This window comes from Physeter macrocephalus, chromosome 14 (genome assembly GCF_002837175.3).
Source record: "Physeter macrocephalus isolate SW-GA chromosome 14, ASM283717v5, whole genome shotgun sequence".
Classification (NCBI taxonomy): domain Eukaryota; kingdom Metazoa; phylum Chordata; class Mammalia; order Artiodactyla; family Physeteridae; genus Physeter; species Physeter macrocephalus.
Window position 1 is genome coordinate 32,638,330 of NC_041227.1, and position 14,617 is coordinate 32,652,946.

A 14,617-nucleotide genomic window follows, 5' to 3' on the forward strand; every position below is an offset into this window, starting at 1 on the left:
TCCCAAACCCTGTCAATAAAATAAAAATTTAAAAGATGTTTGGGTGATAAAGGTCATTTCAAGCTCAGTTTTGTGCAAGGATCAAATCTAGGGCACATCCCTCACACTCCTTGTTAACACAACTGAATGAAGTAAGCCATCTCAGAGCAAGACCCAGGTAAGAATACGATGCTCAGTAAATCCTTTCAACAGGACAGCATGACAGGGAAAAGAGTAAAAAGGAGTGGCTGAGATATCCAAGTTATGGCCGAGTCCTGCATCATCCCAAATTTAGTGACACAAAGCAAGATCTGTTTTGATATGCTCATGGATTCTGTACATCAGGAATCTGGACAAGGCAAACAGGGATGGCTTTATGCTCTTCCATGATGTGTTACCTCAGATGATATGACATGAATATATGGGGGCTAGAATTATCGAGGGGCCAATCACTCACATATATAGCACCTTGGCTGGGATGTCTCAAAGGCTAGAGTCAGCTGGGACAATCAATCAGAGAACCTAGAACATTAAGCTTCTTCATGTCACTAGGATTTCTTCACAGCAAGGTAGCTCAGGTGATTGAACTTCGTACATGATGGTTTAGCACTCAAAGAGTGAATGTTCTAGCAAACAATGCATAAGCTACATGGCTGTTTACAACCCAGACTCAGAAGTCACATAGCACCACTTCCTCTGCTTTTGGTCAAAGCGATCTCAAATTCAAAGGAAAGGAGGCACAGACTTCAACTCTTTTTTTTTTTTTTTTAATGGACCTACAATTATATTTCAGGTGTACAAGATAGTGATTCAATATATTTTTCTTTTTAACATCACTGACAGTCATTTATTTATTTATTTAAATTGAAGTATAGTTGGCATACAAAATTGGTTTCAGGTGTATAACATAGTGGTTCCACATTTATATACATTATGAAATGATCTCCATAATAAGTCCAGTAACCATCTGTCACAATACAATTATTACAATATTATTGATTGTATTCACTATGCTGTACATTACATTGCCATGACATTTATTGTATGGCTGAAAGTTTGTACCTTTTAAATCCCCTTTACTTATTTTGTCCATTTCCCTACCCCCCTTACCTTTAGCACCACCAGTTTTTCTATATCTATGAGTCTGTCTCTGTTTTCTTCTGTTGGTATATGTGTTTTTTTAGATTCCACAAATAAGTGAAATCATGTAGTAGTTGTCTTTCTGTCTGACTTATTTCACTTAGCATAATACCTTTTAAGTCTATTTATGTTGTCCCAAAGTCAAGATTCCATTCATTTTTTTAAATGACTGAGTAGTATTCCATGGTGTGTTTGTACACACACACACACACACACACACACACACACACACACACTATATCTTCCTTCCTTATCCATCCATTGATGGGCACTTAGTTTGCTTCCGTAAGTCATGCTGCAATGAACATAGAGGTGCATATATCTTTTTGAATTAGCATTTTCATTCTCTTTGGATAAATACCCAGCTGTGGAATTGCTGGACCTTCTGGTAGTTCTATTTTTAATTTTTTGAAGAACAACCATATTGTTTTCTATAGTGGCTGTAGCAATTTGCATTCCGACCAACAGTGCATAAGTGTTCCCTTTTCTCCATATCCTCACCAACACTTGTTATTTGTTTTCTTTTTGATAACAGGCATTCTGACAGGTGTGAGGTGGTATCTCATTGTGATTTTGATTTGCACTTCCCCATGATTAGTGATACTGAGCATCTTCTCATGTGCCTGTTGGCCATCTGCATGTCCTCTTTGGAAAAATGTCCATCCAGGTCCTCTGCCTATTTTTCAATCAGATTTTTTTTGATACTGAGTTATATGAGTTCCTTGTATATTTTGGTTATCAATGCCTTATTAGATATGTGATTTGTAAATATTTGCTCCCATTCAGTAGGTTGCCGTTTTGTTTTGTCGATGGTTTCCTTCACTGTGCAGCTTTTTAGTTCGATGTGGTCCCATCTGTTTATTTTCCTTTTGTTTTTCTTGCCTGAGGAGACCTAACCAAAAAAATTGCTAAGGCTGATGTCAGAGAGCTTACTTCCCATGTTTCCTTCTAGGAGTTTAATGGTTTCAAGCTTATATTTAAGTCTTCGATCCATTTTGAGTTCATTGTTTTATTTTATTATTATTATTTTTTTTGGCTGCCTTGGGTCTTAGTTGCAGCACGCAGTATCTTCATTGAGGCATGAGGAATCTTTCATTGCAGCACATGGGCTTCTCTCTAGTTGTGGCATGCAGGTTTTCTCTTTCTAGTTGTGACACACAGTCTCCAGGGCATGAGGGCTCTGTAGTTGTGGCACGCGGGATCCAGAGTGTGTGGTCTCTGAAGTTTTGTGGCACACAGGCTCTCTCGTTGAGGCGTGTGAGCTCAGTAGTTGTGGCATATGGACTTAGTTGCCCTGCAGGGTGTAGGATGTTGGTTCCCCGGCCAGGGATCAAATCCATGTCCCCTGCATTGGAAGGCAGATTCTTTACACTGTACCACCGGGGAAATCCCTGGGTTCATTTTTTTATATATGGTATAAGACAGAGACTCAAACTTTTTTGTTGTTGTTGTTGTTCATTGCTATATTTTCTTTTCTTAAACTGCAGGGTGTAGGATGTTGGTTCCCCGGCCAGGGATCAAATCCATTTCCCCTGCATTGGAAGGCAGATTCTTTACACTGTACCACCGGGGAAATCCCTGGGTTCATTTTTTTATATATGGTATAAGACAGAGACTCAAACATTTTTGTTGTTGTTGTTCATTGCTATATTTTCTTTTTTTAAAAAACACCTTTATTGGAGTATAATGGCTTTACACTGCTGTGCTAGTTTCTGCTGTATAACAAAGTGAATCAGTTTTATGTATACATATATCTCCATATATCCTCCCTCTTGTACTGCCTCATACCCTCCCTATCCTACCCCTCTAGGTGGTCACAAACGACCAAGCTGATCTCCCTGTGCTATGCAGCTGATTCCCACTAGCTATCTATTTTACATATGGTAGTGTATATATGTAAATGCTACACTTTCACTTCATCCCAGCTTATCCTTTCACATCCCCGTGTCCTCAAGTCCATTCTCTACCTCTGCGTCTTTATTCCTATCTTGACCCTATGTTCATTAGAACCATTTTTTTTTAGATTCCATATATATGTGTTAGCATATGGTATTTATTTTTCTCTTTCTGACTAACTTCATTCTGTATGACAGACTCTATGTCTACTCACCTCAAAACAAATAGGCCAATTTCGTTTCTTTTTATGGCCGAGTAATATTCCATTGTATATATGTGCCACATCTTCTTTATCCATTCACCTGTTGATGGACACTTCCAAGTCCTGGCTATTGTAAATAGTGCTACAATAAATATTGTGGTACATGTCTTGTTTTGAATTATGGTTTCCGCAGGGTATATGACCAGTAGTGGGATTGCTGGGTCATATGGTAGTTCTGTTTTTAGTTTCTTACAGATCCTCCATATTGTTCTCCATGGTGGCTGTATCAATTTACATTCCCAGCAACAGTGCAAGAGGGTTCCCTTTTCTCCAAACCCTCTCCAGCCTTTGTCAAAGATAAGGTGACCATATATGCGTAGGTTTCGCTCTGGGCTTTCTATCCTGTTCGATTGATCTAAATTTCTGTTTTTCTACCAATACTATACTGTCTTGATTACTGTAGCTTTGTAGTATAGTCCAAAGTCAGGAAGCCTGATTCCTCCATCTCCGTTTTTATTTCTCAAGTTTGCTTTGGCTACTCGGAGTCTTTTGTGTTTCCATAAAAATTGTAAAGTTTTTGTTCTAGTTCTGTGAAAAATGCCATTGGGAGCTTGATAGGGATTGCATTGAATCTGCAGATTGCTTTGGGTAGTATAGTCATTTTCAAAATGTTGATTTGTCCAATCCAAGAACATGGTACATCTCTCCATCTGTTTGTGTCATCTTTAATTTCTTTCTTCCAACATTTAGGTCTTTAATACATTTTGAGTTTATTTTTGTGTATGGTGTTAAGTGTTCTAACTTCACTCTTTTGCATTTAGCTGTCCACTGTTCCCAGCACCCAGCACTTTATTGAAGAGGGTGTCTTTTCTCCATTGTATATTCTTGCCTCCTTTGTCAAAGATAAGGTGACCATATATGCGTAGGTTTCGCTCTGGGCTTTCTATCCTGTTCGATTGATCTAAATTTCTGTTTTTCTACCAATACTATACTGTCTTGATTACTGTAGCTTTGTAGTATAGTCCAAAGTCAGGAAGCCTGATTCCTCCATCTCCGTTTTTATTTCTCAAGTTTGCTTTGGCTACTCGGAGTCTTTTGTGTTTCCATAAAAATTGTAAAGTTTTTGTTCTAGTTCTGTGAAAAATGCCATTGGGAGCTTGATAGGGATTGCATTGAATCTGCAGATTGCTTTGGGTAGTATAGTCATTTTCAAAATGTTGATTTGTCCAATCCAAGAACATGGTACATCTCTCCATCTGTTTGTGTCATCTTTAATTTCTTTCTTCCATGTCTTACAGTTTTCTGCATACAGGTCTTTTGTCTCCTTAGGTAGGTTTATTCCTAGGTTTTTTATTCTTTTTGTTTTAATGGTGAATGGGATTGTTTCCTTAATTTCTCTTTCAGATTTTTAGTCATTAGTGTATAGGAATGCAAAACATTTCTGTGCATTAATTTTGTATCCTGCTACTTTACCAAATTCATTGATTAACTCTAGTAGTTTTCTGGTGGCATCTTTAGGATTATCTATGTATAGTGTCATGTCATCTGCAAACAGTGACAGTTTTACTCCTTCTTTTCCTATTTGGATTCCTTTTATTTCTTTTTCTTCTCTGATTGCTGTGGGTAAAACTTCCAAAACTAGGTTGAATAATAGTGGTAAGAGTGGGCAACCTTGACTTGTTCTTGATCTTAGAGGAAATGGTTTCAGTTTTTCACCATTGAGAATGATATTGGCTGTCAGTTTGTCATCTATGGCCTTTATTATGTTGAGGTAGTTTCCCTCTATGCCCACTTTCTGGAGAGTTTTTAATCATAAATGGGTGTTGAATTTTGTCGAATGATTTTTCTGCATCTAATGAGATTATTATATGGTTTTTATCCTTCAGTTTGTTAATATGGGGTATCACATTGATTGATTTGCGTATATTGAAGAATCCTTGCATTCCTGGGATAAACTCATATGGTTTTTCTCCTTCAGTTTGTTGATATGGTGTATCACGTTGATTGATTTGCGTATATTGAAGAATCCTTGCATTCCTGGGATAAACTCCACCTCATTATGGTGTAGGATCCTTTTAATGTGCTGTTGGATTCTGTTTGCTAGTATTTTGTTGAGGATTTTTGCATGTATGTTCATCAGTGATATTGGTCTGTAGTTTTCATTTGTTGTGACATCTTTGGTTTTTGTATCAGGGTGATAGTGGCCTCATAGAATGAGTTTGGGAGTGTTCCTCCCTCTGCTATCTTTTGGAAGAGTTTGAGAAGGATAGGTGTTAGCTCTTCTCTAAATGTTTGATAGAATTCACCTGTGAAGCCATCTGGTCCTGGGCTTTTGTTTGTTGCAAGATTTTTAATTACAGTTTCAATTTCAGTGCTTGTGATTTGTCTGTTCATTTTTTTCTTTTTCTTCCTGGTTCAGTCTTGGAAGTTTGTAGTTTTCTCAGAATTTGTCTATTTCTTCCAGGTTGTCCATTTTACTGGCATATCATTGCTTGTAGTAGTCTCTCATGATCCTTTGAATTTCTGCAGTGTCAGTTGTTACTTCTCCATTTTCATTTCTAATTCTGTTAATTTGAGTCTTCTCCCTCTTTTTTTGATGAGTCTGGCTAATGGTTTATCAATTTTTTTATCTCCTCAAAGAACCAGCTTTTAGTTTTATTGATCTTTGCTATTTTTTCCTTTATTTCTTTTTCATTTATTTCTGATCTGATCTTTATTATTTCTTTCCTTCTGCTAACTTTGGGGTTTTTTTGTTCTTCTTTCTGTAATTGCTTTAGGTTAGGTTGTTTATTTGAGATATTTCTTGTTTCTGGAGGTAGGATTGTATTTCTATAAACTTCCATCTTAGAACTGCTTTTGCTTGCATTCCATTGGTTTTGGGCTGTCATGGTTTTTCATTGTCATTTGTCTCTAGGTAATTTTTTTTTTCTTTCTTTCTTTTTTTTTTTTGCAGTACACAGGCCTCTCACTGCTGTGGCCTCTCCCTGCTGCGGAGCACAGGCTCCAGACGCGCAGACTCAGTGACCATGGCTCATGGGCCCAGCTGCTCCACAGCATGTGGGATCTTCCTGGACTGGGGCACGAACCCATGTCCCCTGCATCGGCAGGCGGACTCTCAACCACTGTGCCACCAGGGAAGCCCCTGTCTCTGGGTATTTTTTGATTTCCTCTGATTTCTACAGTGATCTCTTGCTTATTTAGTAGCATATTGTTTAGCCTCCATGTGTTTGTATTTCTTACACTTTTTTCCTGTAATTGATATCTAGTCTAATAGCATTGTAGTCAGAAAAGATAGTTGATATGATTTCAGTTTTCTTAAATTTACTGAGGCTTCACTTGTGATGCAAGATATTATCTACCCTGGAGAATGTTCCATGAGCACTTGAGAAGAAAGTGTTCTGTTGTTTTTGGATGGAATGTCTTATAAATATCAATTAAGTCTATCTGGTCTAATGAGTCTTTTAAAACTTGTGTTTCCTTATTTATTTTCATTTTGGATGATCTGTCCATTGGTGAAAGTGGGGGGTTTAAAATCCCCTACTATGATTGTGTTACTGTCAGTTTCCGCTTTTATGGCTGTTAGAACTTGCCTTATGTATTGAGGTTCTCCTATGTTGGGTGCATAAATATTTACAGTTGTTCCTTCTTCTTCTTGGATTGATCCCTTGATCATTATGTAGTGTCCTTCTTTGTCTCTTGTAATAGTCTTTATTTTAAAGTCTATTTTATCTGATATGAGTATTGCTAGTCCAGCTTTTGTTTTGATTTCCATTTTTGTGGAATATCTTTTTCCATCCCCTCACCTTCAGTCTGTATGTGTTCCTAGGTCTGAAGTGGGTCTCTTGTAGACAGCATATATATGGGTGTTGTTTTCATGTCCATTCAGCCAGTCTATGTCTTTTGGTTGCAGAATTTATTCCATTTACTTTTAAGGTAATTATTGATATGTATGTTCTTATTACCATTCTCTTAATTGTTTGAGGTTTTTATTGTAGGTCTTTTCCTTCTCTTGTGTTTCCTGCCTAGAGAATTTCCTTTAGCATTTGTTGTAAAGATGGTTTGGTGGTGCTGAATGTTCTTAACTTTTGCTTGTCTGTAAAGGTTTTAATTTCTCCATCGAATCTGAATGAGACATTTGCTGGGTAGAGTCATCTTGGTTGTGTTTTTTCCCTTTCATAACTTTAACTGTGTCTTGCCGCTCTCCTCTGGCTTGCAGAGTTTCTGCTGAAAGATAAGCTGTTAACCTTATGGGGATTCTCTTGTGTGTTATTTGTTGCCTTTCCCTTGCTGCTTTTAATATTTGTTCTTTGTATTTAATTTTTGATAGTTTGATTAATATGTGTCTTGGCATGTTTCTCCTTGGATTTATCCTGTATGGGTCTCTCTGTTCTTCCTAGAGTTGACTATTTCCTTTCACATGTTAGTGAAGTTTTCAACTATAATCACTTCAAATATTTTCTCAGAGACTTTCTTTTTCTCTTCTTCTTCTGGGTCCCCTATTTCATAATTTCTGCTTTGATCTTTATTGTTTCTTTCCTCCCACTAACTTTGGGTTTGTCTGTCTTTTTTTAGTTACTTTAGGCATAGGTTTAGGTTATTTATTTGAGATTTTTCTTGTTTCCTGAGGTAGGCTTGTATCACTATAAACTTTCCTCTTAGAACTGTTTTTGCCATATCCCATAGATTTTTGAATTGTTGTGGTTTCCATTTCCATTTGCCAATAGATACAGTTTTTGTTTACTTTTTTTATTTCTTCAGTGACCCATTGGTTGTTTAGTAGCATACTGTTTAGCTTCCATGTGTTTTTGTTTTTTGCAGACTTTTTCTTATACTTGATTTCTAGTCTCACAGCACTGTGGTCAGAAATGAGGCTTGATGTGATTTCAATCTTCCTAAATTTATTGAGATTTGTTTTGTGGGCTAGCATGTGATCTATTCTGGAGAATGTTTCTTGTGTGCTTGAAAAGAATGTGTATTCTGCTGCTTTAGAATGGAATTTTATAAATATATTCCATCTGATCTAATGTTTCATTTAAGGCCAGGGTTCCCTTATTGATTTTTCTGTCTGGATCATTGATCCATTGATGTAAATGGGATGTTCAAATCCCCTACTATGACTGTGTTACTATCAATTTCTCCCTTTACGTTTTTTAATATTTGCTGTAGGTATTTATGTGCTTCTATGTTTGGGGCATATATATTTAAAATGGTTATATCTTCTTATTGGATTGATCCCTTTATCATTATGTAATGTCCTTCTTTGTCTCTTGTTACAGTTTTTGTTTTAAAGTCTATTTTGTCTGATATAACTATTGCTACTCCACTTTTCCTTACATTTTCATTTGCATGTAATACCTTTTTCCATCTCCTTACTTTCAGTCTGTGTATGTTTTTAGACTGAAGTGACTCTCTTTTAGGCAGTTTTATTTTTTAATCCATTCAGCCACTCTATGTCTTTTGATGGGAGTATTTAGGCCATTAACATTTAAAGTAATATTGATAGATATGTACTTTTTGCCATTTTGTCATTTGTTTTCAGGTTGTTTTGCAGTTCTTTTTTGTTCCTTTCTTCATCATTTGCTCTTTTCCCTTGTCATTTGATGACTATCTTTAGTGTTATATTTGGATTCCTCTCTTTTTTGTGTTTGTACCTATTATAGAATTTTGGTTTGTGGTTTCCATGAGGTTTATATATAGCAATATATATATATTTAGGTTGATGGTCTCTTAGGCTCAAACACATTCTAACAACCATGCATTTTTACTCCCCCACCAACATTTAATATTTTTGACATCATATTTTACATCTTTTTGTTTTATGTATTCCTTAACTACTTATGGTTGATGTAGAAGATTTTAATTCTTTTGTCTTTTAACCTTTCTACTAACTTTATAAGTGGTTGATCTACTACCATTACTACCAGTGAGAGGTTTTCATTCATAATTTTCACACGTCTAGTTGTGGTCTTTTCTTCTCTACTTAGAGAAGTTCCTTTTATATTCCTTTTAAAGTTGGTTTAGTGGTGCTGAACTCTTTTAACTTTTGCTTGTCTGTAAAACTCTTTATCTCTCCCTCAAATCTGGGTTATAGTCTTGCTAAATAGAGTATTCTTGGTTGTAGAATTTTTCCTTCCATCAGTTAAAAAATATGACATTTCCTTCTGGTCTGCAAAATTTCTGCTGAAAAATCAGCTCATGTTCTTATGGGAGTTCTCTTTTGCATAACTAGTTGTTTTTCCCTTGCTGCTTTTAATATTCTCTCTTTAGCTTTAATTTTTGCCATTTTAATTGTAATGTGTCTTGATGTGGACCTCTTAAGTTCATCTGGTTTGGGATTCTCTGTGCTTCCTGCACCTGGATATCTGTTTCATTTCCCAGGTTGGGGAAGTTTTTAACTATTATTGCTTCAAATAAGTTCTCTGCCCCTTTCTTTCTCTTTTCTCCTTCTGGAACCTCTATAATGCAAATGTTAGTAGGCTTGATGTTGTCCCAGAGGTCTCTTAAACTGTCCTCATTTTTTTAAATTCTGTTTTCTGTTTAGCTTAGGTGATTTCACTATTCTGTCTTCCTGGTCACTGATCTGTTCCTTTGTATCATCTAATCTACTGTTGATTCCTTCTAGTGAATTTTTTATTTTAGCTATTGTATTCTTCAGCTCTGTTTGATTCTTATTTATATATTTTATCTCTGTATTAAACTTCTCACTGTATTTATCCATTCTTCCCCTGAGTTCTTTGAGCATCTTTATGATCTTTACCTTGAACTCTTTTTGGGTACTTTGCTTAGTTCTGTGGTTTTATCTTCCTCTCTTTGGAACATATTCTTTTGTTACTTCATTTTGTCTAATTCTCTGGCAGGGGGCATTGTACATATCAGGTAGATTGATTACATTTCTCAATCTTGGAGAAGTAGCTTTGTATAGGAGACATCATATGGGGCCCAACAGCACACTCCCCTCTGGTCACCAGAGATATGTTATCTAGGGGTGTCCCCTGTGTTGGCTGAGTGGGCCCTTCTCTTTTAATGGGGCCAAATACTGTGGGTGCACTGGTTGGTGGTGCTGGCCCCTGGCCTGGTTGACTGCCAGGCCCTGCCTTGTACAGAACCTGCTGACCACTGCTGGGCAAGGCTGGGTCCTGATGTGGCTGGCTGCATGACCCAGGGGAACCTGGGGCTGGTGTCAGCCCACTAATGGGAAGGTCCTTGGCCTTGAAAGTCCTGGGCTGGTCCTGGCCTGCTGGTGGGCAGTGCCAGTGCTAGTGGAGTTGGTTGTAGGGCCCAGGGGTGCTGGCCTACTTGTGGGGGTCAGGTCCTGCTGTGGCTGGCTGCAGATGTTAGGGGAACCCAAGACTGGTGCCAGCTGCTGGTGGGTGAAGCTATGAACCCACACAACTGGCTGCTTGGCCTAGGGTGTCCCAGAGCTTATGCTGGTTCACTGGTGGTAGATGCCATGTCCTGGCACTGCTGAGGTCCCCTTTCTTGAATGTGTAGTGCAAAACCAGAACTACCAACCACCTAGGTCTGTACAGAGAGTGCTTCAGCAACATCTTCCACTGGCAATTTCAATACTAGTGTATTACCAAGTAGTATTTTCTAATTTGATATTAAATACAGGTACCACAGGAATCTTTCAAGTATTTGTCTCTTTCTTACCAAATTTTACATTGTCAGGTCATAGGAAAAAGAAACAATGGTTAAATTTCATGTTGGTACCCTATGCTGCCAAAATGATATGTTTTATGTGTTAAAAGAAAAACTTTACCCTTCACCTCTCACCTTCCTCATGGCCCTCCCCTCTAAATACCCTTCTATGGAGGATGACTCAGCCGACAGGTCCATTCTTTGCCTTTCCCAACCTTCTCCCTCTTTCTTCCTGACATGCAGAAAGCTCCAGCAATTATAAGACATGGATGGGAGTCAGAGCTAAAGATGGTGAGGCAAAGAGACAAGGAGCCTGGGTCCTGAGGTTCACAAAACCACCTTACCAACTCCAAACCACCTGCCCCCCAACTTCTTTCATATAATGGAGCATAACACTTTATCTTATTTAAGTTCTTTATATTTTGGGCATCTTTCATTAGCATCCAAACACAGTTCCTAATTGACCCAGACCTCAATTCATTGGAATGCCCAGGAAAGAATTTAATAAGGTAATAAGGTATATAACATATTATATATACACATATACATACCTATGTTACATATCTACATACAATTTTTTATGTTTATACAGATAGATGAAATTGCATAATTAACTGAGAATTAAATGTAGCTTAATTAAAAATCTATAGAATAGAGATAATTAGAATTCATTGAGATTAGTCTCAGTACAATCCCAGAAGCATTCATTAAATATTACTTCTGGTTGTTTTGTTTTCTTCCTACAAATTTATTGGGATGAATATGGGGGTGTGTATGGGTGTGTGTGTTCTGTGATTTTGACACTGAACATTAAAAAAAAATTTCCATTTGGATATTCTGTTTTGGTTCTTATCAACTGAAATTGCCCAGTCTATTCAAACACTATCAATGAGGGCAGGACAGAAACTACAAGAATATTCATAGTGCCTAACTGTAGTTTCTGATGCCACAAGAGTAGAATGATTAATTCCTCTCCAGTTTCTTTATAAACTATCAATACTGTTTTTAAGCTATATGCCCCCAAACTGGAGGACCTCATAGTTTCTTAGATTGCAACCAGATAAAATATGTAATCAATGACTAAGCCAGTCACTCTGCTTACTGAAATCTCAACAGAAGAAAAGTTCTGCTCTGTATAAGAAAATATATAAAATACATATATTCTGGTCGTGAACACCAGCACCCCAGATAGACATTACCCCTCACTGCTGAGGCAGGGTAGCACTAATGGTATTTTGGCCTGAGTGATGGCTCTTGCCTCTTAATGAACCCATCCAGCAGCTGTCAGTCTCAAAGAAAGGCTCTCAATCTATTAAATGAGACCTTTACTATCCCAGCTCTCTCCTCAATAATAAACAACAACAGAATGTTCCCAAGCTTTTGTAGGTTATTATAAATTTACCTTCTGCCAATAACCTCATTATAATTGGGAAAACAAAGGCTGCTTTCAACTTCTGTGCAGCACCTGAGTGAAGTTTACCAGTCGGCTCATTACAGAAAATAAAAGCAGATGATTTTTCAGGTGTTCAATTCTTTGCATCTCTGTTAAGCCAGCACCTTGAGTGAAAAGACAAATCAGAGTATTTTTTTCATGGCTGTCCTTCTTTCTAAGCTAGAATGAGATAATGTTGTAATGAAACATTGTAGCCCTTTCCTTTTCTAAGCCATGCTTTACCCACTGTGAATTAACTCCTAAAAATTAAATACACGTGTTTAAAAAGCCTATTGTATGTAGGCCTTGTCTAACAGGGAGAAAATTACCAAAAAATGATAGGAATTGTTGAAGAAAACATGGTGAATTCGCAGCAGAATGACAATTGGAAAAAGCTATCTTAACCTTCCCCACATCAAGTGGATTTCAAAAATTGTCCCCTTTGAGCTCTTAGATCACTTCTGAAAACAATAATAAATTAGGCTCTGATGCTTTTCCACAAGTCCTCAGCCCATCCTCATCTACCTTTTTCTTCTCTTAGTATCCACATTCATCTCTTCAGTTCAGTTAGAGAATATTGGGAACCAGGCCAGCTCTATAATTCTCAGCCCTTTTATCTTAATAGGATTTTCCAGAAATCATGTGGATATAGAACATACAAATTAGTCTGCCCCTTCAGCTTTCAGTACCAGGAAAGTGTCTGGTAATGAGATTTCAGTATTGATAGACATCTACATTTTCCAGAAAGGAGATGGCATCATTTTCAATGTGCAGGAAAAATTTTTCAAAGGATAGCCAAGTTCAAAAAACACAGGAAATATAAAATGATACACTTAAAATTATGGTCATGTGGGCAGGTTATTTATTTGGGGCCAATATTTCTCAGCAGAAATAAAATGTGGTTATTTTTTTCCCAGTCTGGAGTCATTACCTATTGCTCCAAAAATCAATATTTGATAAAGTTAAATAATTCCTGCCCACAGAGGATATGTAAGCTCTCAAAATGTTTGGATAAATTAAAAGAGTGGTACCTGGAATTCAAGTTTCAACTAATGAGACACATAATCTATTTTGTATCTGACTTTTTTCATTTCCTGTGATTGGCACACTCACAGAAAGGCAGCTGATTCTAAAGACATTTCCCAAAGTGGGTTCCATGGATCACTAATAAATATTCCTTGATTGAAATATATATGGAAAAAATATTGCTTCAATGAAAAATTATGATTGTTTAGATGACAACCTTCCAGGTTATCTAGCACCATCGTTGAACAATTTTACAACCATATAGGTTGTAAACAACTGAAGGAAATACAAAATAATTCTTGACTATAGATAGACAAGCAAATTCAGTCCTGTCCATAGGAAATCAAGTAGTGGGTGAGTCAGGCTAGACACTAAAGTTTCTGATTCACAGCCTGCTTCTATAGAACCATGGGTTGTATAGCCATCTAATTAAAATCTCTCAGGTTACACTCAGAATTCTCACAAATCATATTTCAAAGACAGTATTCACAATAGGTATTAAACTTCCAGAAAATTGTAAGAGAGTAAAATATAATTAGATTTTATAACAGAAAAGTTCAAAGGATTACTTTTTCATCATTAAAAAGATAATAGTTTCAAATCCAAAGGTAAATTATGAGAACAATTTTGAGGATTTTAAAATTGTTATGCCACATATGTAATATATCTGTGCATCTTATACTTAAGTTTGTGTCTGAAAATACTTGAGTTGGTTCAGGAATCAGATTTGAGAAGGCTTCACAAATTACTATTTCATGGCTGTTACTGTAAATTGAAACACATCTCAATCTTGCAGTCTGTGTTTTCTTTTTTTCAAATAATGCAGCAATGTATGTTTTAGAAACTTTTACAAGAAATCCCCATCTTTCTGGGTTCACTGAGTTACACCAAGAAAAGAAGTCTTTATTGAATTTTTCCTAAACTAGGTAAGGTGTTTTTCTGAAAAATAAGCCCATATTTTTGCACACTTTTACAATAAATTCTGTCTAATTTCCTATTGGCATTAGCTATTTTTCTAAAGAGAACCAATTAATAATGCTTTCTTTGATGAAGAGACTGTTTCCTTGGGTTGCCAATGGTGTAATGCTGAGAGGACTTGTATAACCCTCTGGAGACAGTTTTACATATAAAATTAAATTCCATACAGAAAAGCAAACAAACAAGCATCATCAGCCATTGCACACTCTTTTTTAAAATTATTTTATTTTATTTTATTATTTTTTTTTATTTTTTAACATCTTTATTAGAGTATAATTGCTTTACAATGGTGTGTCAGTTTCTGCTTTATAGCAAAGTGAATC